This window comes from Macaca mulatta, chromosome 13 (genome assembly GCF_049350105.2).
Source record: "Macaca mulatta isolate MMU2019108-1 chromosome 13, T2T-MMU8v2.0, whole genome shotgun sequence".
NCBI classification, from domain to species: Eukaryota; Metazoa; Chordata; class Mammalia; order Primates; family Cercopithecidae; genus Macaca; species Macaca mulatta.
In genome coordinates, this window is record NC_133418.1 from 122525932 (window position 1) to 122553627 (window position 27696).

The 27696-nt window shown below is 39.8% G+C and overlaps 1 protein-coding gene across 8 annotated transcripts in view; it reads left to right on the forward strand.

The window, feature by feature from the left end:
* Nucleotides 1-10040: 10040 nt before the first annotated feature.
* MYT1L (myelin transcription factor 1 like) overlaps nucleotides 10041-27696 on the forward strand; it is a 533658-nt gene continuing 516002 nt past the window's right edge. For 3 of the 8 annotated variants that reach the window (XM_077958482.1, XM_028831518.2, XM_028831519.2), the window contains exon 1: nucleotides 14825-15333. The gene's annotated coding sequence lies outside the window, so the exon portion shown is untranslated. 8 annotated transcript variants of the gene reach the window in all.

Consider the following 27696-nt stretch of genomic DNA (forward strand, 5'->3'; position numbering starts at 1 on the left):
TAAGGAGGCTGAGGCAGGAGAATCACTTGAACCTGGGAGGTGGAGGTTGCGGTAAGCCAAAATTGCTCCGCTGCACTCCCACCTGGGTAACAAGAGCAAAACTCCTTCTAAAAAAAAAAAGTAAAATATCTCATTAATAAATTGAATTCTGATTAATAATATTCTATATGTATTAAGTAAAATGAATTATCAAAGCTTTTTTCGCCTGTTTCTGTTTTGAAATATGTAGCTATTAGAATAAATTTAATTAAACATGAGGCTTACAGTGTATATCTTTTGGAAGGCACTGATCTAGTCCAATGTTTCTCAAACTTCACTGTACATACAGTTCACCGAAGAATTAGGTTAAAGTGCAGATCCTGAGTCAGTGGGTCCAAGAGAGGCCCAAGAAGCTGCATTTTCAACAAGGTCTCCAGAGACACCCATGGCTCCTACATCTATCCCAAGAATAAGATGAGATAGAAGACAAAGGCACTTTTAGTCCATCATTGGGAAACAGGACACCTGCTGTGTAGTGTATTAAACGAAAAAACAGGAATCGTCCTTTATTACAAATTAATAAGACCACACATCAACGAAACATTGTTAAGATATTTCTCCTTGCAAAGTTTCTTCCAGCTTGATCTCACAAAAGGGTTGGTGACTAACTGTGCCCTAAAGTTTGTGGGGTTTGTTTAGCCTACTTACTTGTTTCATTTCTGATAGAATTTGGACTATGGCACAATTTGTTTCCTTTCTGGAGTCTAAGGGATTTCGCATTTGCAGCTGAGAGAGAAAGAAGTTTTGGAGCCAGAACTCCATCGGATTTGTGTGGAGCAGGGCCACTCCCACAAAAGCTCAGAAGATGTGAATGAATGGATGAGACTACTTCTCAGAAAGCAAGCAGGCCAGGGTTTGGGGTGAAGGGCGGCAGCAGATCCATGATGAGAGGTAGAAAACGAGAGACTGTGCCGGAGCTTGGGCTCTTAACCTTGAAAGACCCAGGGTTTAGGTGTTTGTGCGTGTGTGTGCCTTTGTATTCTGTGTCTGTGTATTGTATCAGTGAAAGCTCTGAGATACAAGCAAAGGAAACCAATGGGCTCATTTCAGCAGAAAAGGCCATTTATTAACAAGATACTGGCATCTTGCCAAATGCCCAGGAGTGGAAGATGAGGAGAGAGGGCTGTGGCCATTTCCAATGTCCAGGCCGCACAGCTGAGGGAATTCACTCAGAACAGTTCCAGCACCTCCTCCGTTCTTGCACTCACTGGAGAAGCCTTCTCCACCCGCCCAGGCTCTCAGGGTGCCACCTTCCTCCATGAAGCATCGACACGGAGTAAGTGTCTGCTATTTCCATCCCGTGCCACCCCGCATCAGCACACATCCCTAAAAGCACTTAGGCGTCTAAATGCAATCCTCTCCTGACCGAGAACGCTCCCCCCATTCTTAGAAAGGAAGGGCTTGATTCTCTGTGCTCAGCTCCCAGTCCAGGATTCCAAGCCTGTCTCCACTTCTTCTCTATTCTGCCATAATTCCATGTCAATATGCTTCGTACTGTAGGCCACTGTCACCTTAAAATGACAGGGGAAAGAGAGAAAAGCAGAAAATTAATTCAGTTGTGTAAAGATGTACACGACCCAGGAAGGATGATAAATGCAGTCAAATATTCTAAGCCTTTTGTCTACAAGGTGAGCATCAGCATCTTCCCGGCTCTATCCTGGGCCCTCTGCCTCCAGCCAGCTCCTCAGCTGGTCAGAGGTGCTCACCTTGTAGGATGGCATCTTCACAGAGAGAGATGAGTTCTTAGTGTTGGCAGCTCTAGTCTTCCTTTGACTGTTAGGACTGATCCTGGCATTATTGAAAGATGCCCCAAGAATCCTCTTTTTGCTTTCAGGGTAGTCATTAGTGCACCAAGATGTCTTATTTAAGATGACAAAAGGAGGGGCTTTCAGTTCATGGCCCTAAAATCAGAGCAAGGCCCTCCCCATGTAGCGGCCCCTGTGTTCCTTTGATAATCTGGGTCAATCCTTTTACTGAACACCTATAACCCCTATGCAGGCTTCTCCCACAGTAGCCTGAGCCTCCAAAGAGAGAAAGCCAGGAGTGGAAGGCAAAGCTTCTTGCCTTTCTGTTTACAGACATAACCTGGCTATTCCCCAGACAATCAGATTCTAGTAACTTTATAAGGTGCAGACCCCTATATTTTTGTTGAATTCACCTTCTGGTCTCTAGTAAGTCTCTATTTTATCAAGAAACGTAGCGTGAATACTGGCCCCTCCTCTCCAGGTTCTCGCAGTGTTCTGTCATTGCTGTAGTGGGGCCACCCTTATGTCCTCTGGGCAGAGAGAAATTGTATTTTCTGCAAAGATAAAGAATTAATGTAACCTAGGATAAGACAGTGAAGATGTGCTCTTGTTCCTAAAATATGAAGAAATACTAATCTTGGTCTTATCCTTTCATTGGGATAACATCCATTTCCTTGTGATTGGAGCTGTGAGGATTTGCTGGAGTAGAGAAGCTACATTTGGAACGTCGTCCTCTGTCAGCTCATGGTAGCTCACCATGGTTCTCCAGACTTCCGTCTTCTGTGCTAGCCCCACCAGTGAATGAAAGAAGATAAGACAAGCATGCCTGCCATTATCACCACTGGCAACTTTACAGCAATCATTTCCCCAGCAATGTCACAGTGCTTTCGATTTACTATTTTGATATTCCATTTATTAGGGATCTAGGGAGAGGATTCTGCCAGCTATTGAAAATATCTTTTTTTTTTTTGAAACTGAGTCCCATATGTCACTTAGTCTGGAGTGCAGTGGCACGATCATAGCTCCCTGCAGCCTTGAACTCTTGGGCTCCAGTGACACACCTATCTCAGCCTCCTGAGTAGCTAGGACTATACGTGGGCACCATTATACCCAGTTTATTGAATACACGGTTTTCATCTCTGCCCATAGGAATTTTGGGGAAATGCAGGGAGGGTTTAAGGCCCCACTGAGCATGCATCTCCAGCCTTGCTCCCTGTACATCTCTCTCAAGTGGACCACTTGGTATTCTGGGTTCCCAGAAGTTAAGGCAAGCCAAATTCCAATGGAGTCCATGAGGTAGGGCATTTCTGTTCTCAAATACAGAATCACACTGACAAACGGCTGTAGGGCCACCTGGGAAAGGACATTTATGTTCACAATGTTACTGCAAGATCTTTCTTTAAAGGCATCTCTTCATTCTAGATATCCTGAGTCTAGAAGCCAACGTATTTCTGAGATTGGGTGAGGATCCTCAAATCTTCATGGTAGAGCTCGGGTCGGACACCTGTGCACAGATACCAAGTTTCTTCAGTTCCGTAAATCAAGTAGGAACTTTGTAGACCACCCATCTATTTCAGCAAATTATTCCATATGGCCAGGGCTGGCCATTTAATTGGTTTTCTACCACGTACTGTGAGCTGGCGAATTCCTATCTTATGAGGTGTTTTCTACCAGGAAAGATAACAAAACTGCTATTTCTCAGAGATTGAGTTGTCTGCATTCTTAGTACACATATGTGCCTCATTTAGTGTACTTAGCTACAAGTAAATATTCTGACTGAATTCAGCACAAAAATCAGAACTACTAGGAAGGTTGAAATCTCAAACTTGGAGAGTAGCACATTAGTGATAATATCTAAAAGTACAGCTGGTTTTCTCAGGACACTGTTACAATCACCATAAACCCTACACACTGCCACTGTTTCTCAATTACACTACACAGCCATCATTGCCGTAGGAGAATCTTTAAGGACTATGGTTTTCTGTGGGATCAACACACAATTCAAAATCTAAATTGGGAATGTCATAATAGTGAGTCGTAAGCCACGTGTCCATGTCTTTGCTGAAAGAGAAGTTGGAAAAATAAATAGCTTGTTATTTTAGTATCTAGAGTGAGAGGCAGTCCTTACCTGCTAAGGAGGCTCAAATGTTGGGGAGGGTTGGGATGTAGGAAGGAGGTTCTGATGCTGGAAATTCAGAAAGAGTGAAACATTTACTGCAGCACGGACTGGGGTGTATGTCTTTCTCCTTTTGTTGAACTCCATCATCTTCTCTGCCTCTATGTTTTTTCTAGATTCTCTTTTCTGAATGATTTTCATCACCAAAACTCTTCTAAATATGCATGATAATTATTACTATTTTCAGTACAGTGAAGAAAAATGTAATTTTGGCCGGGCGCGGTGGCTCACGCCTGTAATCCCAGCGCTTTGGGAGGCCGAGGCGGGCGGATCACAAGGTCAGGAGATTGAGACCACGGTGAAACCCCGTCTCTACTAAAAATACAAAAAATTAGCCGGGCGCGGTTGTGGGCGCCTGTAGTCCCAGCTACTCGGGAGGCTGAGGCAGGAGAATGGCGTGAACCCGGGAGGCGGAGCTTGCAGTGAGCCGAGATCACGCCACTGCACTCCAGCCTGGGCGACAGAGCAAGACTCCGTCTCAAAAAAAAAAAAAAAAAAAAAAGAAAAATGTAATTTTGAATAAAGTAAGTGGTCTTTTTTTTTAACTGCAGGGATGAGACCCATAAGCTAATTACAAAAATCAATAAAAGTACTCTTATTAAGAACCTGATTTAGACCAGCACTATTCCTATGTACTTATAAGCTAAAAGGCATATGTCCCTTTCTTCAAGTAGCTTGAATCATTGCAGAGATACTAACCTGATGGCATAAACAAATAAAATGTGATATAAAAACCCCAGATGCAAAATAGTTCAGAGACTGAGTCTCGAAGGTATACAGGTAGTGTGGAAAGTCTTGTTGGAATATGGGTATTTGTGAATTTATTGGGCCACTATGAGTGAAATGAAAGGTATTTACTTTCATGAAATCATAGATTGTTTTAAAATTATGGACTTTGAGTAGGATAAATGCCCTTTATAGATTATCTTAGTTTGCGCTGGTTATAGTCATCTAAACCATCAGTCCCCAACCTTTTTTTTTTCTTTTTTTTTTTTTTGAGACGGAGTCTCGCTCTGCCGCCCAGGCTGGAGTGCAGTGGCCGGATCTCAGCTCACTGCAAGCTCCGCCTCCCGGGTTCATGCCATTCTCCTGCCTCAGCCTCCCGAGTAGCTGGGACTACAGGCACCCACCACTGCGCCCGGCTAGTTTTTTTGTATTTTTTTTAGTAGAGACAGGGTTTCACCGTGTTAGCCAGGATGGTCTCGATCTCCTGACCTCGTGATCCGCCCGTCTTGGCCTCCCAAAGTGCTGGGATTACAGGCTTGAGCCACCGCGCCCGGCCCAGTCCCCAACCTTTTTGGCACCAAGGACAAGTTTCATTCATGGAAGACAATTTTTCCACAGAACATGTGGGAGGGAGGAGTTTCACCTCAGATCATCAGGCATTAGATTTTCATAAGGAGCACACAACCTAGATCCCTCACACACACAGTTCACTAGAGGGTTCACACTCTCACGAGAACCTGATGTTGCCACTGATTTGAAGGAGCTCAGGCAGTAATGCTCACTTACCCACCGTTCACCTCTGTGACCCAGTTCCTAAGAGGCACGGACTGGGGTTGGGCACCCCTTACCTACACCTTAATTTTTCAATTCTCTTTTAGAGCTCAAAATTATATTTCATATTTATATCTATATATTTTGCCAACAAATAACCAGTTCTATAAAATCAGGCCAAGTGGTCTGAATACAGATGTTTTCAACTCTACCTGCTCCAGACTCCCCTAATATGGGTTTATATTCAATGGAATGGTCAACCTGGGATAGCTGCAGAAATAAGGCATGAGCTCTGAGGTTTATGGTCTACCCTTTTTGATCCAGACATTTCACCAAGATTACACAACCAAATTTTATCTGGCCACAACTCTTCTTGATACCTCAGCTCTTCTTCATGACATGGCTCCTAAATTTCTTTCTCATTATTCTATTTATCAAGTTAACCACCTACACCTTATTTCTTTTATCCATTTGCTGTTGAGTCACTCTGTAGATGTTTTGATTAGTTGAAGCTAATTCCCTGTAATGAAAATGGGTTCCCCATCTTTATCATTGATAAATTAATAACCACCCCTTCTCTGATATATACCTAAATTGGAAAATTGTTTCCCAATACAGTAGGGGAGGGCTATGTTAGTGCCTGATTTTACCTAGTGTACATTCTGATATAATAATATCTGGATTCCAGGTTTTACCAATTTACTACCCAACTATAGCAATTCTATGCTGTTTGCTCCAGACCTAAATTAATCTCAGACTCCATTTAGATGTCACAGCTCTCCATCACTGGTGGAGACATAATTCTGAAGAAAAGGTCATGAGCTTCCTGTAGTGAAAGTCATATAAGTCATCATCATGCTTTCCATGAAGGTCTAGTTCCCGGCTCCTCACCTGGTGTGCAACATGGCCCCTGAATAAACATCTAGGCTCCTTTCCTTTTCTGGTCTCATGTTGAGACCAGAGTCCAGAGAACAGAAAGGAGAGAGACTGCACTTCCTATACTATGAGAGATCAATCTACAGTTTGTTAAAGTGATCAGAATATATATGCTACAGTTGGAAATACATCATAGGTTATAACCTCTGTGTATTTCAACACATAACATTATCTGGACTTTTTTTCGTTGTACTACATTGGAGGACATACCCATTAGAAGTGGCAAAATGTTCCCATTTCTTTTCTCTTACAAATAAACAAATACATACATAAATAAACAAAATTAATGACATATGTATTTCCTAATACCAAAGGCTTTAACATGGGGAATAAACTAATACACGAAGTATAAAATATATTAGAAATAATTTAAGGAGGCAGGTGACAGATTAACTTAGCGGCAAAACATTTGGTTATATGGTGTAATTGCAAACTACAGAGAGATTTTTAATCTAAATGGTCGTTTGAGTATCCCCCAGTCCTTCTACATCCTGAAGGATTTTATGGTACCTTACTGCAGAGTACTTGATATCGTTTTTGAAGAAATCATACTGTATCAACTGAGCTACAATGTAACTGCAAAATGCAGACTGCAGTGTTGCTCTGCTGTGGCTCTGTGGCTTCATGATTCATTCATTTTTCCTCTTAAGCCATTTGAGGGCTGGTATCTCAGCTCTAAAAGTCATGCAGAGAATGGGTGGAAGGAATACAAATGCTTCACTGGAGCCAGATTCAGGCTGGGGCAGTTGTTGTCAACACGATGAGGTTGAATGAAATGCAGTGACAATGTGGTAAGGGAAGACGTATTCTTTATTGCTATTGGGTCCAGGGATGCCTTACCTTAAGGGTAAAACATTAGACACTATGCTTATCAACACAGCAGGCTGTCATTGCAGTGAGTTACACCTACAGCTTAAGGTAACCAAAGCTGTTGAAACAATATTGTGCCTGTGTGTGTGTGTGCAGGTGCCCCATATCAAATATACATTGCATTTTCATAGACATGCACAAATGTGTAAGAAACACATATACGTGTATAAATCTGTGATTTAAAATATTGTGACAGTATTATTTACAGATTTCTTCCTTCTTAATGTAAGATAAGGTATTTGGGGGCAAATTTTAACTAAGAAAACCGAATTTATTATTAACACAACTATGATAAACTCATAGGGAATGATTACATGAATATGTGTGTATGTATGTTTGTGTACATACATATATATTCATTTAATTTGAACTTTATTTTTAAAGTACATTTGGAATGATTTTGAAGTAATAATATAATATATATATTTAAATGCCCAAATACTACCCAGAAGGTCATGATTTGACCTAAACACTCACATTTGCATGGGAATTTTATTGTGCTTATTTTCTTTTTAGAGGAATGCTTTGTCCTTTACAAAATGGACAAATACTCCCCCTGTACCACAGTTCCAGTTCTATCATCATTTTTGGAGTCTCTCTTTACCCCACGGTGACCACACAACACGGAGAACTGTCTTTACCCACGTGCTGCTTGCCTGGGGAGCTCAGTGTCTCACACACCGAAGGGTATACGCTCCCATTTTTTTTCCGCCGACTGTAAATGACTCCTATTCTTTGCTCCACAGAACATCCGATGTGGTGCCCAATCAGCTGAAAAAGCTGCACAGACGTCATTAGTTCTGTGTGTGTGTGTGCGAATGTGTGTGCGTGTGTGTGTGTGAAAGAGAAAGAGAGAGAGGAGACTGCAGCTGCCTTGCCGCGTGCCGAGTGGAGTCTCCATTAGGGCAGCGCTATTGATTTCTGATTCACACTGCAGCAACAGGGCTAGAGTGCAGAAGATAAAACCTCACATCTCAGAAACAGGAATTACAAAGACAAAAATAAGTAGATGATAGTTTTACACAAAAATCAAGCATCTGTTACCGAAGGAAACCAAAAGTGACAATTTAGCAAAATGTAAAGACTGTTTATAACATAGAATCAGGTGCACAGGAGAAGTAGAGTAAAATGAGTTCAGAAAAAATTATTCGTTCTAATTTTTCAACAGTTTTTTATGAGAGGTGATAATGGTCTAATTTCCAGAATGCCTTGAAAAACCCTGAAATACTTGGCAGAGATACTGCAAAGTCAAGCTTATCTGAGGGCAATCTTGAAGCTATGCCTGAGAATTTTAAACAACAAAATATCCAAGATTTATTTTTTAAATTGCGTTCGATTATCTTATTAGCTAGTAGCTTTCTCTATTTTAATTCTTTGTGTTGCATAATATCTAGGATACGGTAACAGGCTGGTTGCAAATGCTTGAAACAGAAATAGGTTTCTTCTTAGGCTGCGTTTCAGCATGTCCAACTGTGAGCCTGTGAAGCAAAGCATCGGAGTTCTCTCGAGGTCTGTTGCCTCGGATTTGGTTAGAAATTATTGAATCTGGAGTGTAAAAACCCTGTCTGGGCCTTTCAGGCAGCTTGATTTCAAAACTAGCCCTTCCGCCCCAAGACTTATCAACCGCCCCCCACCCCGTCCCAAAAGAAAAACGGAAGTAAGTTCAGCATTAAAATAATGGTGATGTCAGGCAGGCAGTCTGCATGTGAGCAGCAGAAAATTAGAAGAATAGAACCATCCATTCTCGTTTCCCCCCACGACACGCACGCACACATACATGCACACTCTCTCTCTTTCGCGCGCACACACACACACACACACACACACACAACACCAGTCAGTGAAGGGGAAAAAGGGTGATACCTTTTTAAAAAATGAAAGGCAGTAAGCCATTATTAGCAAGAGCTATATTGAGCATGCTTGCCAGACAAGCAGCAAAGCTGAGCTCCAGTTCCGCCCAGACATGTGCCTTGCCATTTTCATTTTAATCAGCCTGCTCAGGATGGCTGCTGATTCATTTTGCAGGATGTCCCCCTGGGAGCCAAGGTGGAAGCCTGAGGCGAGCTGCTATTGCATCAATGCAGCACATCAGAGCGAGAGCGCGGAGGCAGAGGGAGAAGAGAAAGCCTTCAGCACCGCATCCAGATTTCAATATGGCTAGTTAGAAGGTCCTGCATGAAACCGAGTCTATTGCAGAAAACATAATGAAAGGAAAAGAAAAGAAAAAAGTCACATTGTCGTTTCATTATCCGACTATTCTCTCCCCCAACCCCTTCCTGCCACCAACACACACACACACGTACACATTTTACAGTGACCATGAAAGATTTCAAGCCACTCTGGGGAAGTGTGTGTGTGTATATGTGTGTGTGTGTGTGTGTGTGTGTGTGTGTGTGTGTGTGTGTGTGTGTGTACTATTTACCTGGTAACTAGCTGGGGTGGTATACCTGATTTAGCTGGAGACTTTGATTTGTAGGACTGACAACCTTATTATGCAGTGAGTTTATTATTGATATTATTCTGCTCTCGGTTGCCATGGCCACCTTGTGAGAGACATTCAATTTTCTCTCTTCCATCATCATTATCTATGAGGCCATCTGTTGTGGAAAATGAATTCAGCCTCATTTGCATGACTGATAAGCAATTTTTTTTTTATCTATTTAACAGAAGGTCATATGCCGGGGATTTGGAGCTTGTGAAAAAAAAATGTGGAAAAAAAAAAAAAAAGCCTAGGAGAGGATGAGTGGGAGTGTGTGCATGGGGGGTGTGTGGAAGTCAAACAGATCCCTGAGGCCTGCGAGCCTATCGCGCTGCATTTGTCATTCCTGCCCGGGCGACATTTTTTTTCCCTAAGCTACTGCACACTAAACAGAGTGAGGGAGCTTTTCCCTGCAGTCTTCTTGAAGCCCCCCTGGTTTTTTTACTCATTGTTGGTGGGTGTATTTTAATTTTTTCATTCCCTGGACTATGGGTTGTGATATCAATATTCACTGAAGACAAAAAGCCACGTTTTCTGCAGCTCGGTGGCTTTTGCATGTGTCTCATCATCCTTTCAAACTTGTGGTGGAACAGGGTTCTCTTCCCTGTCTGTGTGTTTTGAGCCAGCACAGTTACCAAAATTGAGCTTGTCTTTCGCTTGTGAGCGGTTGTGGTCATTGTGAGGTACGTGATGCTCGTTAGGTTAATTTTTGGGGGACTTGGTGAGCAGGATGTGTTTTACCGTAGCTCAAGGGCTGAGGCTGCTGTTCCATTGTCTGCTCCTTTTTAAAGTTATTTTTATAGCATGGCTGGTAGCTGAAATGTTCCTGGACTGGAGGCTTTGTAATCCACAGAAAATCTGTCTTTAAACTAAAATGGGTATTAGGTTGCATGACTTAACTGTGATGTTGTTTATTAAGGAAAAAGATACAAAAACAAAACATGATGCATGTATAGTGCTTGGAGGATAAGAGGATACTGAAACAAAAAGTTCCCAGAGACTTGACTGGATTACTTTACATTACAAATGAAGCACATCATTTTATACAAAGGCAATTAAAATGTTAGATATTTTTGATGAATTTACCTAATGATAAGAAGAGAGTTGATTTATATTGTTTAAGTGGAGAAACTCAAATAAAGATTTTTAAATTTAACTTAAATGTTTGAAGTTAATAATAATGAAACAAAATGTAATTTATAACAGAAATATGTCTTTTTGTAACACCTAAATTAATAAACTAAAAGTTTAAATGGTACACTTTAGTTTTAAGATAGATCTGAATAAAGCAAAAATGTATATGTAAATATTTATATGAAAGTTAGTTATATAAAATAGAGAGAACAGATTTTGAATTTAGCATTAACCATGACAATTTCTTGTACCATCAAAGCTATGTAAGCTAAATAATTTCTAAGTTACTTAGAGTAAACGTATTTTATATAAGAGTCTTTTTGTTCAAATGTTTATATTTTTTACTAAACAAAATTAACATCCTAGACAAAAGCATCCCAAAACCACCCTTATAGGCATATGAGGGTCTTTCTAATTGTTCAACTTCCTAAGTGTCATGTAGCTTTAAAACTAATAAAGTCATGTCTCCCATACAGATAAAAATGTAATTATTTTTAAAAGAAAAGTATTTTATACAATATTCCTTTTCAAAAACACAATAGCATTGCATTCCTATAAGTTTTCGCCTCTCAAGAACTTTGAATCCAAAGTGTTGATGGTAAGTTATAAATGCTACTAAGAGACACATTCCAGAAAAGAGGAAGTTTGTTTTTTCTGATTGACCTAAAAGAACATGTATGATTCTATCACCTCAAATGCAGTAAGTCAATTACTTAAAAGTCTCCTTAAAGTTATACTTGAGTGACAAATTTTCTTTATTAACCAAAATAGACCACTGCTGATGTGTTTTTGTGATGGTACTTTACCTGATTGCACTTTGAAAACTCTTACCATACTATCATACACTTTTCATAAGCAATAACAGTTGTTATATAATCCTTCTGGTTTTAATCAGCCATATTTCTTTATATTTTAGCTTGAGTTTCAGAGAAATAAGTTTATTTTAAACATTAATCGTGCATTTAAAGAATTTAAAACAATAAAATTCTGGTAGATTAAGAATATTATTTAAAGTGACATCAGCTTTCTCAGAGGACTATAGTTTAAGCATCAGTAATATGAGATCTGGATCTATATTATAATATGAAGGATTAAGTTAGTGCCTTTTGATCTGTACATATAGTCTTCAGATTTGTGAATCAAAATTGTCAACATCTAAAAAAAACCTCTGAAGTCGCACAATTGATTTTTGCTTCCTCCCCACCCCCACCCCCAAAAAGTTAATTACCAATCTTGGTTGGATTCTTCCTTGCCTCCCTGACATTTGACTGCTGCTAATTCACTGATTAATCTCATTAATGTGATTATAGTAGGATTTAGAGTTGGCTGCCATTGTTCTGTAGACAGTGCTATTCAGGCTGAGCACTTGCCACCTCATTCAGTTTTGCTGTGATTTTTCAAAGGCTGGTGGAGTGAGCTATTGTGAGCAGGCTTCTCTGCCTTCCCTTTCAGCACCAGGAGCTGTCCGCAGCTGATAGCGATTGCATTCAACAGTGACTGACTTCCTCCTAGTTTATTGGCAATGTGAAAATGGCTCACTTTCATCACCTTAATGATTGTGCTAGTTGAGGTAGAAGTAGGAGAAGCCTTCATGGTCACATTTGGATGTTTTGAAGATGGTGGCAGCAAAGATATCTATACTTGAAGATTTTTATTTAGTAAAGACTTTCCATCTGCCATTACACACACATTGTACTCTATTTCCAAATACTCAAACTTATCAATATGTTAAAAATTACTTGTATATATGCATAGTTGTGGGTTGAAAAATTATAAACATTATTACTTTTCAACTGTAAAATTTTCTCCAAATACATGTAATTATTAATAAAATTCATCTTTGAAAAGATGTACCAGGACTATCTGGTGTCACAGGCAGAAAGTATGCATGACACACAAATTTCAACTTTTCTTTAGTTAGACTTGTAGCCAGCTGCAGAACTTATGCCAATTTCACAAATTTGTGTTAGAAGCTGAGATCAAGGTAAAGGCCCAATAATTTGTGACCACATATGAGTGGTGTACAAAAATTCCTAAAGGAATATGAGTACATAGTCTTCTTTGGGGTTATAAAGGCTGTCAAAGCATGACCTTAGGACTATGTGGATACTTTCAGAGAATGAGACTTCTTTAATATGCTGTTTTCACTGTCCCTGTTATGTTTTTCACCTAATTTGTTTATTTAATTTTTACTCTCTTGAAAATGTTTCTATTTTGTCCATTACTCTTGAATATACCCAATTATTTCACTGTCTGATGTTTTCTGTCTGCTTTCTGTGTCAATGTTTAAGAGACTAGGGAAAAGAAATAAGTGATTATGCAATTTCAAAGATTTGTAAAGTTTTTCTAATTGTTACAATTATACTTAAAATTAAAAATATTGAGTTCATAATCTGTTCAACTGCTTTTATAAATGCTTTACAGGTATAATTTTTAAAAGCCACTAACTTCTCTGTGAAAAATTAATTTTGTCAAGTAAATAATGTTTTCAAAGTCACATGCATAAACTAGATTTTCAACTCTACCTGTAAGCCAATCTAATTTGAGGGACAGATATTATTTTAAAAATACATAATATATAATCTGAAAGACTTTGTTTACTTGTATATTTTGGTGGACACATTTTAACTTCAAACAACTTAAAGGCCTATCTACTCTTAAATGTTTTATATTAAAAATCTCCTCTGTGGAATTAGGGGGACTAGTCAGACGCTTTTTGGTAATGACCACTCTGCCCTGCACTTACAGTTTGGTTTGGCTGGGTGTCCCTTTTAGACCAGGGCTATAATTTTCAATCAATAATCAGTTTTTCCAATGTGTGTTGTCCTTTGCCAGGAAGTCTACCTTGAGGCACAGTCTTTCCAGAACTCTGTTCAGGAGGCAAATGAATGGTAGACTCAGAAAGAGAGACCGACAGTTTTGCTAAATTCTTATAATCAAACTACTCCATTGCATAATTTGATTGCAATGACATTATGCACTTTCCTATTTTCAAGTTTTTAAGAGTTCTTTTTATGAATATCTTCTTTTTTATTTGAAAAGTTGTGTAGTATCCTTTAGAAAGGAGTAACTGAGGATAAACTTGAACAAAAACTTGTGAATAACATATTTTTCACCAAGCTAAGTTTCATCATGCTGTATTCTACACAACACCTGACATGGATCTGCATTTCTTCCAAACTAAACTGAAGATAAAAGATACCACAAACTTGAAGAAGAAATTAGATGTAGGTTTGTGTTTGTGTGTGTGTGGTTGGGGTTAGTGTCATATCTACATATCATGGTTGCTGGTATGAAAAAGATATTTTAAATTGGCATGCCACCCCCATAATTAAAATATTGCCTGTAGTGACCATAACTCATATGAAATAATACAAATATTCTACTTTTACAGTAATTTGTTGTATGATTTTTTTCTGATATTAGATTATTTAAAGGCAACAGCTATCCATTTTTTCCATCAGTGGGCTATTTCAATGCAATGTGGTTCAGTTTGTAATATCTTTGTGTCTTGTCTCTTCTCTCTCTTTCTCTCCACTTTCCTTTCTCTCTCTTCTGCCCTCTCTCTCTTTAACTCGGTCCCTGTTTGTCTGTTTTGCCACCCTCTCTTCTCTCTGTGTTTCTTTCACACCTGCATTGTTCCAGCATACACAATGATTTTTCTATGCATGTTTCCACAATGGAAGTGTTTTTGGCTTTGACATCATAATGAGTCCTCAGGGTATCTGTAGAAGTAATCAGAGATGGCAGAGAAAATGTAAGCCAGGTGTTATAAAACTAGAAAGAATGCATAAATGCTTATTTATTAGATAGAGAAAGACTGATAAACATTGCTGTATTAGGCTATTCTGCTAGGAAAATTTTCCAACCATGTACCTCTTTTAAAATAATCTCTGCTCCCCACGTGGTGATTATCGGAAAAGTGGGGGGGGTGAATATTTTAGTCTCAGTGTAAGGAGTATTGTGTTGTGAGAAGATGGAATGATACAGGACATTCTCTTAAAGCTTTCCTTGCTTTCAGACTGCAGTGGTGTCTAGCAGGGCTCGACAGGAAGGGAATTGCAGTCTCTGTAGTAACCAGTAAGTCTGGTCCTGACACATCAGGGAAGAGCTTGGTCTTCAGAGGAATTACCTCTGAGAGCTGGAAGAGGGTGTTCCTGGTAACTTGGGGCTTCTCTGTCAGTCTCCCCACGGAAACCACAGTCAGCACTGTGCTCTGTGGAAAGCCTGCAGTGGCTGCTCCCTCGTGCTGTTCTGCTCTCGACTCTCACTCACTGTGGATAGTGGGCTGGTGAAGTGCGGGCGCCAGAGGGTAGGGGTGAATGGAATGGAAACACAGAGGGAACTGTGACCAGCACGTGCGATGGTCTCTCCACGGCAGACAGAGCCCTGCGTGGGTGAGAAGCAGACTGCGGAACAGGATTTGGCTTGATGGCCACCAGCTCTTCCACAAAAAGGTACTTCTTTCCTTTTATTGTAAAGGTTACATAGGATTTTTTTTTTTTTTTCCTGGTGGTTGCAGTTCCCAGTTCTTCTCTTAAGTACTTCAAAAATAGTTGTTTCTCTACCTGCCTGCCTAGCTCCAGCTCTCATTTGATTGCATACACAACACTTCCTAAAGTCTCTTGGTTTGGCATGTGAACACGCCGACAATGGACCGTCTCTCAAAAGAGCTTCTCCTTCAGTGTAATGCCATTGTGGGCACCGATATGTCTGCATGCTGCCTGGAGTTGTTGTTAAACATGAGTCTGTGTATTCAAGGCTAGTTTCCAGGGGCGAGGGTGGGAGGTGCTAAAGTTGCCTTTATGATTTAATGTAGCCTTTCATAACGGTGAGTGTTATAGGAGAGAGGTTTGCAGAGAGTGAAACGGTATAGTCACCACCAGAGTAAAACATCTATGACTTAATTCAAGAAGCCATTTATAAAATCAGCACTTTTTTAAGCCAGAAAAAAATGCTAATGAACATCAGGTATCTATGTTCCCTTAGTTATTTTAAAAACCTTATAAGGTCTTGTCTTTTCAAAGAAAACTTTGTCTATATTTTTTTCTTCAAACAATACTAAAAGGTGAAAAATGTTTTAACTTTCTTTGACAAGAAGTTTCATGTCTTTTGTTTTAAAAGAAAATGATACAAGAAGCTCATACTGAAACAAAATAATATAGTGTGGTTGGCAACCCAAAAAAGATTTTAAGAATCAGTTAGAGTTAACTCTTGTGTCACCATTCTTTTATTTTAAGAAGTGACAGGTTTTGGAACCTCTTTTTGTTTTGCTTGGATGTTAACCGGCAATGCCATTTAAAATACTGTAGGTTCAGCTTATTTCTGTGAGGTTTCTTTGGCCACAGCATGAATTTACCATAACATCAATGATAGGGGAGATATTTTTAGATAGACTGCCTAGCTGGTAGCTGCTAACAGCCTGACTCCAGTATTTACAGTTCTCATCTATTACATTAAATACAGCACTGCTCATGATACACATTCTGCTCTAGAGATTTAGGGGCCTGTGGGTACAAGGCAAGCAGCATACAGCACACATCTCCACTCGTGTCTGCCTGTGTTGCAAGGTTGATACACAGGAAGGTTAGAAACTGCTGGTTTAATCCACAGCTGTAGTTTGAAAAATATCTAGATCAGCAGTGAAGTTCCCTCCCACCTTAGGGTTTGGGGAAGTGGATATGTTTTGTGTTGCTTCAAGGAGGCAGCCTGAGACAGGGTAAGTCAGCAGGATGCTTCCGAGGCTCTTCTGCTGCAGCGATGTGGTCTCTGAGGGAGCCTGAGCCTGGTGCACGCAGCCCAGGCGGGACTCGCAGCCCGGCGCTGTCTGTCTGCTGCCTTTTGATGGAGGCTGCGCTTCACCCGCCCGGCAGAGCGCTGTACGCATGCCCGTCTTCCCTGTCGTTTAGTGGTGTCAACTTATTAATTTCCATCTTCGACTTCAGGCCTGTTAGTTTCCTGTCTGAAAGCATTATTACTTTTGTCCATGTGGCAAAATAATTAGCATACAGATGAGAAGTGGCCCCTTGCCTGGGCGCCGGTAGAGAGAGAAGATGTGCAGTGGAAAGTTGATTGGATGAATGGAGAACAAATGGTGGGCGTTCAAAAGCATTAGAAGAGTTTTGTAGTCGTGGAGCAGGTTGGAGAATTTTCTGGGTGAGTCCCTAAGATGGAAGGCAGGGGTGGCTGCCGTGGGAACAACTGCTTGTCAGACACTGGCTTAGCCGAAGGTGCCAAGTGCGGCTGCAGGCACAGATAATTCACTGGGACGACTTTGTTTTGCAAGTCTTGAGGCTGCTCTTTGATATCCCCTCCAGGTAAATATGTCCTGTGCTCCCTGTCTTCTCCAGAGCGTTTGTTCCGCTTCCCAAAGTGGAGCAAAGTTCAACTCCTGATGGTCAGTAACAAAAGAATAGTCATTTGCTGCTGGTGTGGGGTAGCGGCTTCATCCGTCTTCGTGTGCATGTGTCTGAAGTGGAAATTAACTGTTTAGATGTGATTGTTTTTAGAAACTTACAGCAGCCATTATTCAATGTGTTTAATTAATATTTTCTGAAACCGTGCATCGAGACCAGCAAAATTAGCAAATGTTGTTTCAATTAAAGCCCAGACATAATTAGTTTTGACTAGTATGTATTTTTCCTAGCTGGAAGATGATTTTAGCTAATTTAACCAGCAACTTACTGGAGATTGTGAAAATTGAACTGAAGTTTCTATTGATCTGTAGAATCTACAACTAGGAAATGTAGAAATTAGCACACAGTGATACTCTCAGTTCTTTTCAGAAAAATGGAGATCATTTTTGCAAATCAGTCTTCTGAGTTGAGAAGTAAGAATAAAGAGCTTGCTGGAATCCTAATTTTCTATTGTCATCAGTGACACATTTCTTATATAATTCTGTGACTGTACTACTGCAATATGGGTGTTTTAATATTTAGTTAAATATACTTCCATCTGGGGGAATTCACAGATAAATAGTTCTATCCTGTTTTAATAATTCCGATTCTCCCTAAAAGGCAAGGTTTTTCGTTTTAACTGACCTAATTATTTCACCTGCTTTTTAGGTAGAACTCAAGTAGAAATTGTTATTCTTTAACTGTCTTTTTATAGATTCCTGAATATTTTAGATCACTTGATCTTATTTTGCTTTTATTTTAAGCTTTTTTTTTCTAAAGAGTTGCTTTACTTTAGCTGTTTGCTTTAAACAATAACAGTGAATATTTGACAGAAAATACAACTTTTGGGGGGAGGGGAAAATATTTTCTGTTTAAAAAAATATACCTTTTCAAAAAATAAGGAAACCACCTTTAACGAATCTAAACCTCAAACACAAGGTATTGAAAAACATATTAACCCTTCATGTGAAGCTGCTGAAACTTGGCTTTCATCATTTTCCCTCTCATCCTGCAAGTTTCTTAGTACTCACATTGAGCTTTTTCTGCATAATAGGTAAATTATCTATTGTTTTTTTCAATGTGTGTGTGTTTATACACACAGACACATTTCTTTTTCTATTTCATTTTTAAATTTGCTGGTAAACTAGAATGAGGGAAAAATTGAGTTTTTAAAAATGTAACTCAAGCAGTTTTAAATATCAAATTGTTTTCAAGCAGATTCATGAAATCTTACCTAGAGAAAAGTCATAAAGTCATAGTTCCATTATTGTCTCATGGCTACATTTCATGTTAGAGTTGAACCAAGCTTTATATGATTAATGTAGCTGCTTTTAGCTTTATGATGATGGTTTATAACTTTCTTGGGGCAAAATATCAGCATTTACTTTTTAACCTCACCTTGTGCATTTCTATGCGGAGATCCCTGAAAGCCCCTTCTCCGATGCTCTTTGTGCCTGGCTGCCTTCAAAGGTGGAGCCTAGCTGTTTTTTGTTTGTTTGTTTTGTTTTTTTCTTAGGGTCAAAATTGTGTCATATTAGTCTCCACTCCACGGAGCCTCATGTGCCACTCTCTGTCACGTTTGTTCTCAGGCCGTGGAGCAGGCTCACAGGCAAAGACACGGAAAGGTCCCAGGACTGGAAACAGGCTGATGTGCACCTGTCTGAAAAGGTGATTTCTGAGGGAATTTTTCCCTGTCTAGTTGGACTCTAAGGTTGAGTGTCAACTTTGGAAAGAAAAGCAGCCTTTTATGGCAAAATTTTTAATCAATTGATGTGATTCCAAGGTGTGAGTCCAAAGATGAAGCCCTCCTTTACTTAAATGCCCTGTGTAGGCAATGCTGGTCAGTGTGGGGCGTCTGCTGTCTCAGTGGGCCTGCTCTGCTCACCGAAGCCACAGAGGGCATTGCTTTGGTGGGGTTTCCATTGATTGTGAATGAAAAAAAAAAAAAAAAACCAGGTAAATATTTTTTATTAAAAAGGTTATTTGACTGTATTCCCTTTAAAATTCAGTACTGTTGTGTATTTTTGCACTCTTGGGATACTATAATTCCTCTCTTCCATGGTTTTGTGAGTGCATGCATGTGTGTATTTTTAAAATGCCAGTGTGAAAATGTGTGTAAGCTGACAATATTTGAGCCATAGGGTTAGTATGTGTGCCATGTAAGCCTGCTTTAGATGTGTTTGTGCACTCATTAATATAGTTGAAAGAACTTTAGGACTCAATATTGCATACTGACTGCTTTTTACTGAAGTCTGACTGTTTACATAGAACACTCCAATTGCTTCAAAGAAAATTACCTCAAGGATATTGGGCATTTGCTTGAGAAATTTTCAAGTGTGGAATGTCAGGTTTAGGACTCTAAAGCAAACAACTCATGAATTAATAATTTATGGGGGTCTTTTTTTTTTTAGTACATTGACAAAGATTTTCATTATAGGATTTCTAGCTCAAACACTGTTCTGAGTGGTGCCTTCATGCCGTTATCTCAACCTAAATGCACAGTGTGTTTTAATGGCCCTCAACAGAAAGATTTTTCGAAAGTCAGCATCACCTCTTGATTCCAGGGGCTACCACACCACTGAACCCTAAAAGCAATGGACCATTCTTAGAGGCTGACTTTAAATTTGGCCCAACCTCCCCTCCCTGGTGCACGTATTCCACCAGCCTGTGCCATCTGAACAGAAGCTGAAAGCACAGAGCTTTGTCGCCATGAAACAATGCTAGCCAGACTGGTTGTAGAAATAATCGAGTCTGCAGGGCACCCCATAGAGAGCCATCAAACCGAGTCTGCTCTGGAGCTGTCTGGTAGCTTGTGAACATTCGGAAATCAGTGCCGCATCTGCCGGTGGACCCTGTGCTTCTCTAAAACTCCCACCTGCCCTAATGCATCTGGGCAAGAGCTTTTCAGAATCCAGTTTCCTCCAGGATAAATTTAATACGTCTTGAGGGCCAGGCACAAGCAAATTGATTCTATCTCTGCACCAGAAAAACTCATCAACATCTGTAAGAACACAGATTTTCAACAACCCCAGGATTAGGGGATGCTATTTTGTAAAATATATTCCAAGCCTCTTCCCTTCATACCTCATGCCAGCATGGCATTTTTTAATTAGGAAGTTGATTAAAAAGGGCATGGTAGACCACGGATGTATGGTCTCCTGGCATCCATCCAGCTGTTTGTTGTCTGGGTCGTGGAAAGCGTTGCTCATCACCAGTTGCAGGAACGAGGGGGAAATGATTATAAGGGATGGCAAGAATGAAACTGTTCTGCTGTCCGTGCTAATGGCAGCTGATTGTGGCTTCATCTGAACCAGGTTTTCCTGCAGAAAGACTTACCGACTTCCTTCATGAGACAGAGACCACTCGTACTTGGAAATAACTTGGAAATTTAGAAACTCGGTGTATTATTCCGTGGTTCTGATTTTTCAGTGATCAATAGGATAAGTCATAATGACTTGTATTTTCTGGATTCAAACCTGTTTTTGGCCTCGTGTCCTGTAGGTTGGTGTCAATGATGGTAGTTGTTCTAATGCTGCTTGGCTGTTTGCCTTCAAGAGTACAAGAGTACCTGGTTTGGCTTTTGGTTGTTTCCCCCACCCCCCAAGGGAAATTCCTTTCTTTGCTGGCTTTCTTTTTTTTTTTTTTTTTTTTAGGACTTAGAGTATATTTCACTGAAATAAAATTTTATGCCTAATTGTAGTGTCCCTATGGCTAATGTGGTGTGAATGAGCACCACGTTATGAATTTAACCCTGTCCATCCCTCTCACCCTCTTATTGTATGAGCACTTTCCCAAGACCAAGCATACTAAAGAAAGCAGTGAAAAGACAGCCATGGATGAGGCTTGACATGCTGCCAACACCAAGACCCTCATGCCCAGGGCAGAGGCTCTGGGGCTGTTACACATCACTCTGGGAAGATGCTCAGTGCTCAAGATCAGGGGACTATGTCTGCACCCCAGTGGGACTTTTCAGCCGCTGGGGTAGCAGTTCTCCCTTTTGTTCTCCTTCCCTCCAAACCTACTTGTACATATATTAATTAGTTTTAGATTCTGCATTTTAAAGTTTTCAGTGATAGACCAGCTGGAGTTAGCAACAATGGTGGGCAGGCAGGGGCTCTCCTCACTGTCCTGTTCTAGAAAGAAAATATCAAAGTCAATGCTGAAGACAAAAGGCAAGACTCCTTAAGGTCAGCACCTCCCTTCCCTCTTAGCACTGTAACTGAATAATTAATACAATGTGCATATATTGAGCACCTACTATGTGCAGAGCCAAATGAGACAGACTGAGTAACAAATTTCTGCCCCACAAATGTCAGGTAATGTGTGTACGTGTGTGTGTGTGTGTGTGTGTGTGTGTGTGTGTGTGTGTATACATATGCATATTTCTGATAAAGGGTAATCAGAAATACTTCTAGGTTTACTTTTCTTGAATGCATTTTGAAATAGATTAAAGCATTCTTATGACTTAAGAAGAAGAGTTGGGTGAACCTTGAGGCCCCTTTCCTGGGTAATCAGTACTTCAGGAATCCAGGTGACCATTCCAAAACTGATCACTCAACAGCATGGCATTGAATCACCATATTCTCTGTTCGACGGCACGTATGATTTCAGTGTACTGACTGCTTACAGAATCAAGAGTTACACATTGTTGAAGGTTCTGGATAGTCAGCCCTCATCCATCATGGTTTCTAAGTACACGTTCCCTGTCCCCTTCCATTTTGCAGAGTTACAATCGCAGCAAGCCTTCGCTTACCTGAGAAAACACGAAACAGTAAACAGAATGCTCTTTGGAGGAGGGTGTTGGTAACTGTCAGGGGTCTGTTTTGCAGTTTCTGAGCTGTTGATACCAGAGATCAACAACAGAACATTTTGGATTTGGCATGGTGAAGCCCTAGGTTATTGACTGAGGGCCAACCTTCCAAGCAAACAGGAAGATCCCTTGTGTCATATTCACTTGTCTCTGCCTTCTCAGTGACATAAGCAGTCCTGTCACAGTGCAGACAGCTGAAAGGGGCGGCCAACCTGGTTATCCACCGGCTCACCATTGGCTGCAGAAACATCAAAACAAAGAGGAGAGGAGAATTCAAATTAGAAACTGGTCATGTATTTCAGACAATTCCAATGACTATTTGCCACATTTCCCTTGAGTCAGACCTGATTGCACATACCTGCCTATTTAGAATTAAGAATTTTGCCATTATACCCTGTAAAAGACAGGTTGGGTTAGAATTCGCATTTTACATTCTCTCAGGATATGGAAATTTAAGGAGCTCAAGCATCAAAAAGCCACATGTCTTTGCTTAAAAATGGAATTCTGCGATTATATAAAGTGAGGAGGGTTGGTTGATGCTAGGTTCTTGTATATAATAGGAAATAAAATCTTAATAATCTGCTCAGATACATTTCAGATCAATCTCTTACTTGTCCTTTGTTTAATGTGGCACATTAGGTACGGAATTAACGTATGAAATTTTCCACTGAATTTCTGAATCTGCCAAGACGTTTTACAATTCTTTTCATAGTCCTGAGAACAAGAATGGAGGTAGTTTTGCTGCCCAAGTGTTTTTTTTTTTTTTTTTTTTTTTTTTAGCTAATATGCTGTTACTGGGATTATATTAGCTCAAAAACAATCCTTTTCCCTAAGAGACCCACACCCATAGTGCCAGCCAAGAAATGAGGTATCTGTTCTCCAGGGACAAGTTAACACACCTGTTTACAAATGGGCAAAGCCACCTGTTCATCTAGTTTTAAAGTTAATGATCAAAACAGTATCTGATCCTAGGGGTTAGTAAGAGTGGAAAGGCAAATTTGTGAGACAACAGGTAACATCTCATTTTTATTACCTAACATTTCAATGTATGTATATTAAATGTGGAATTAGTTAGAAAACACACTAAGCCTATGATAAATATTCCAAATGTTAAATATCAACATTCCACGGATTAGGTGCAGAAGTTGTGTAAGGAGTAGTAGAGTCAATGATAGAGTACATTTCATGCTTCACATTTTCACAATCCAACATACGCAAATTGAATCATGTGTTTTAGCCTCAAAGGCATAACTGAAGCGTGAGGCTTGCTGATTGGGCAGTCAGCATTGCAAAAATGGCCTCTTTCAATAAAAAAATCAGTAAGCGATTTTCACACATCTCATCCTTCCTCCAACGAGATCGAGTCTCTTTCCCTTCCTCTGTGACTGGGGAGCATGTGGCTCCGGCCCTTACAACACCATGGTCTCCAGCTGTTTGGCTTGCCTTAGCGCCCCTCCTGGCTCCTGCTCCTGGAGCTTTTAACTAAGGGCACGGTCAGGAGGATAATTACAAAATCCCTTGATTGATTATTTTGGTCTCTTCCAAGAGTCAGGAAGACTTTACTCTGCCTGGTCTGGTTATATCGGCTAAGGCTGCACATGTGTTATAAGCTTCTGACTAATTCTCCAAAATAGGAGCAATGACCCATGACACAGGGTAACTTCATTTTTCCATTACTTTCCAGGAGGCTATTTTTACCTAATATTAAACATTTTTTCATTTTTATTTTTTGTCTTTTTTAAAATTTCTAAGTGAGATTTTGCACCCATAGTCAACCTAGACAGTGACGTAAAGTCCCTGTGAAGGAGCCCTGTGTTGGGAAGAGCTTCCTCCTAGGTCAGCTCTCCATAGAATTCAGAGATGACTTGAAACAAATGACCGCAGTTTTCTGCCTCTAAGGACCCTTGTTTAAAGTGAGAGAGTCCCAGTTCTAAGGCTTGATGACTGCATGTTTGGCATCCTCACATGGACAGCAATTTCAAAGGCAATTTCAAAGGCATTCCTGTGTAACAGTGGGCATCATGCTATCAGCAGGGCCACACCGACGGGCCCCTTGTTTATCACCACTTTGCAGAGAAGTGCAAATGCAAACCCAACACCAGAAACCTGCAGTATTTAGCGTAGGTGCTATTGCTTGATTGATGAGTCTAATCTGGGACTACCAAAGTCAGACAGGTTGACAAGAAATTAATCTCATCAAATGCTTCTTGGTCATCTAGAAAAATCACTGGACCAGCTGGGCGAGGTGGCTCATGCCTGTAACCCCAGGACTTTGGGAGGCCAAGATGGGCGGATCACAAGATCAGGAGATCGAGGCCATCCTGGCTAACACGGTGAAATTCTATCTCTACTAAAAATACAAAAATAAAAATAAAAATAAAAATTGGCTGGACATGGTGATGGACACCTGTAGTCCCATCTACTCAGGAGGCTGAGGCAGGAGAATCGCTGGAACCCGGGAGGCGGAGGTTGCAGTGAGCCAAGATCGCGCCACTGTACTCCATCCTGGGTGACAGAGCAAGACTCTGTCTTGAAAAAAAAAAAAAAAAAAAAAAAAAAAACAGAAAGAAAGAAAAGAAAAGTCACTGGACCATGTGACACTCAGACATGTAACTGAAACCTAACTTTGCCTTAAGTTATTTTCTCTATTAATTTTATACATTTTGTAGCCAGAATTTTATCTTACTTTACACAAATAATGCCAGCTGTAGGCGGTGGGTTGCCCTGACAATTCACAGAAACGTACATGCCATGGCAGCGCTGCAGTTACTACTTGGTTTCTCTCAAGCCACTCTGGTGACTACATGAGTCTTCCTAACTTCTCATGATGTAGGCCAGGGAGATATATGTCATTAACATGACTTGACATAATACTTAAGGAAATAGCCCCATCAACTTTATGTATTACTTTTCTTTTTAAAAGCAGTATTTGGGGTATGCACAGGTTAAGCAGGAATGCGTTTTTAGCAGCTAAAATCTATTATACAATCCATGTCCTACTTCTGGTCTCCTAGAGCAGAAGGCACCCAAAATGACAAGCAAGAACTCGTGGGTACAAATAAACACTAGGTTTTTACCATGGTAGCCGATGGCATGTTCTCACCAACTCAAAAGAGTGGGCCTGAATATTGTCCCCAAAATATCCCAGCGACATAGAGAAGAACATCAGGCCCACAGTGGGAAAAGGAAAGGAGTCTGAGAAATCAAGCTCAGGTCGAGGTTGGGCAGTTGTCTCTCTCCACACCTGAATCTCAGACTCCTGACTGAGTCAAAGGAGCCTCTCCAGGTCACTATTACCAAGGAAGCTCCATTGGGAAAATTCAAACACGGATATGTTTTATTTAACAAAGCAATCCACTCTTTCAAAAGTGCGAATTTCTACATGTAGAACTTTAAGTATTGGGAAATGCTTCTCATATGAAAATAAATGAAGAGGTGTAACAAAAGGAAGGTAACTATGTGTAGAATGAATGGGGCTGGAAAGAAAACAAACGCAGAAACATTTTTATCCATTTGAAATTAAAAATAGTAAAAAATTTACAGGCAATAGAAATATGCTTCAGACATACAGTTTGGCTATTCCCAATTCTTACTTAGAGTGAGATGTTGTAAACCTAGACCAACTAGAAGACTCATACTTTTGGAAGATCATAAAATGAGTAAAGTTAAGTGCCAAGGACACATACTCTCTTGTATATAAATTCAAACTGTTGATAAATTATATTGAGAAGCTAATAAAAACAGACTATCAGGAAGGCACCCTGAAAGCAATAATAACAATGGCTAATACTTAGTATGTACAGTAAATTGAGTGCTTTCCTCATGGGTTATATCAGCCAAAGCCCACAAAAATCTATAGGATTGCTGTAGGCACTACTATTATCTTCATAATCATAAAATAAGTAAACATATTTATTAAAGAGTTCAGGTTATCTAGGATATATACTGTTTAGGAAACCAAACCCCCAATACAAACTTTTCACAGACAGAGAAAATATTGATGATTTTCTACATCCTCAATTTAATGCTTGCTTTGACTGCCAACAATGATTTTCAATAGACCAAACACTTACTTACTGAATGTCTGTAGGTGCAAATCTTAAGCCAGTGTAAGGCATAGTCCTTGCCCTTAAGAACTGAAAATCCAGCTGAGGACCCAAGACATAACCACAGAAAATGTTATAATGTCAACAATCTCCCCAAAAGTTTTCAGGGACAATTGACACACTAACAGAAATGGGCTGTGCCCTCTGGAGTTCCCCATGTGAGTTTCTGAAGTGTCCCTGAGATAGAAAGCACAGAGAAGCTTTACATTCAAGTCTTTAATCCATATTGAGTCAATTTTTGAGTAAGATTTAAGGAAGGGGTCCAGTTTCAATTTTCTGCATATGGCTAGCCAGTTTTCCTAGCACCATTTACTAAATAGGGAATCCTTTCTCCATTGCTTGTTTTTGTCAGGTTTGTTGAAGATCAGATGGTTGTAGATGTGCAGTCTTATTTCTGAGATCTCTATTCTGTTCTATTGTTCTATGTGGTTTTTTTCGTACTAGTACCATGCTGTTTTCATTATTGTAGCCTTGTAATATAGTTTGAAGTTGGGTAGCATGATACCTCCAGCTTTGTTCTTTTTGCTTAGGATTGTCTTGGGGGAGGGAGAACATTGTGATAAACAGCTACTGTGTATGGAGCTTAATACTTAGGTTATGGGTTGATAGGTGCAACAAACCATCATGGCACATGTTTACCTATGTAACAAATCTGCACCTCCTGCACATGTGTGCCAGAACTTCAAATTAAATTAAATTAAATTTTAAAAAAAGAAATCACAGAAGGGCAAGCCATTTATCAGGGGCAGTGGCCAATAGAACTGGTGAACAGGTGGAATCTGGGATCAGCCCTGAAAACCAGAGTAATTTGGATACATGGGGAAAAAGGACCAGGCCTTCTATATAACTATGAACATGGTATGTGTGGTAAATAGATGTAGTGTTCTGAATGGTCATTATTTAATGATATTTGATAGTGTGTAATTAAGTATTCATTCTGTTATATTACCCATGATTTGTATACGATTCAGAGTGACAAGGGGGGGAGTTATACATAAATATATATGGGAGGCAGTTTCACTTTGAAAACTATTAATGGTTTGCTCTTTAAAAAGTTTCTGAAAATGCATATCATTTCATTCTATGATCTAAACATGACAGTCTAGAAGTTTACTAGTTGGTGGAGTTTTGTTTCTTATTGAATGATTTACAAGATGATTAAAGAGTTACTTGATCTTGTGATATGCAAAAATAACTATAAGAATTGTCATAAAACAACTAAAAACATTTTAGAAAATAATGAGAATAGTTATTTCTCCTTTGCTATGAAAATCACTATGTCCAAATAAGAATATTTTTTCTTTCTTCTTCACAGAGAGATGCCTTAGAAAAATAAACATATAATGGTCTCTAAACTAGAGTGAGGGTTGGGCCCCAGCGTTGTTTATAAACTTATGTATCGAGATAAGTAAACTATTTAATTCAGGTTTCAACATGGCTTTGGAATTAGTAGGAGCTCCTGCTTCTAAACTAAGATCAAATTTAAACATGACTTGCAGAATGTATAAT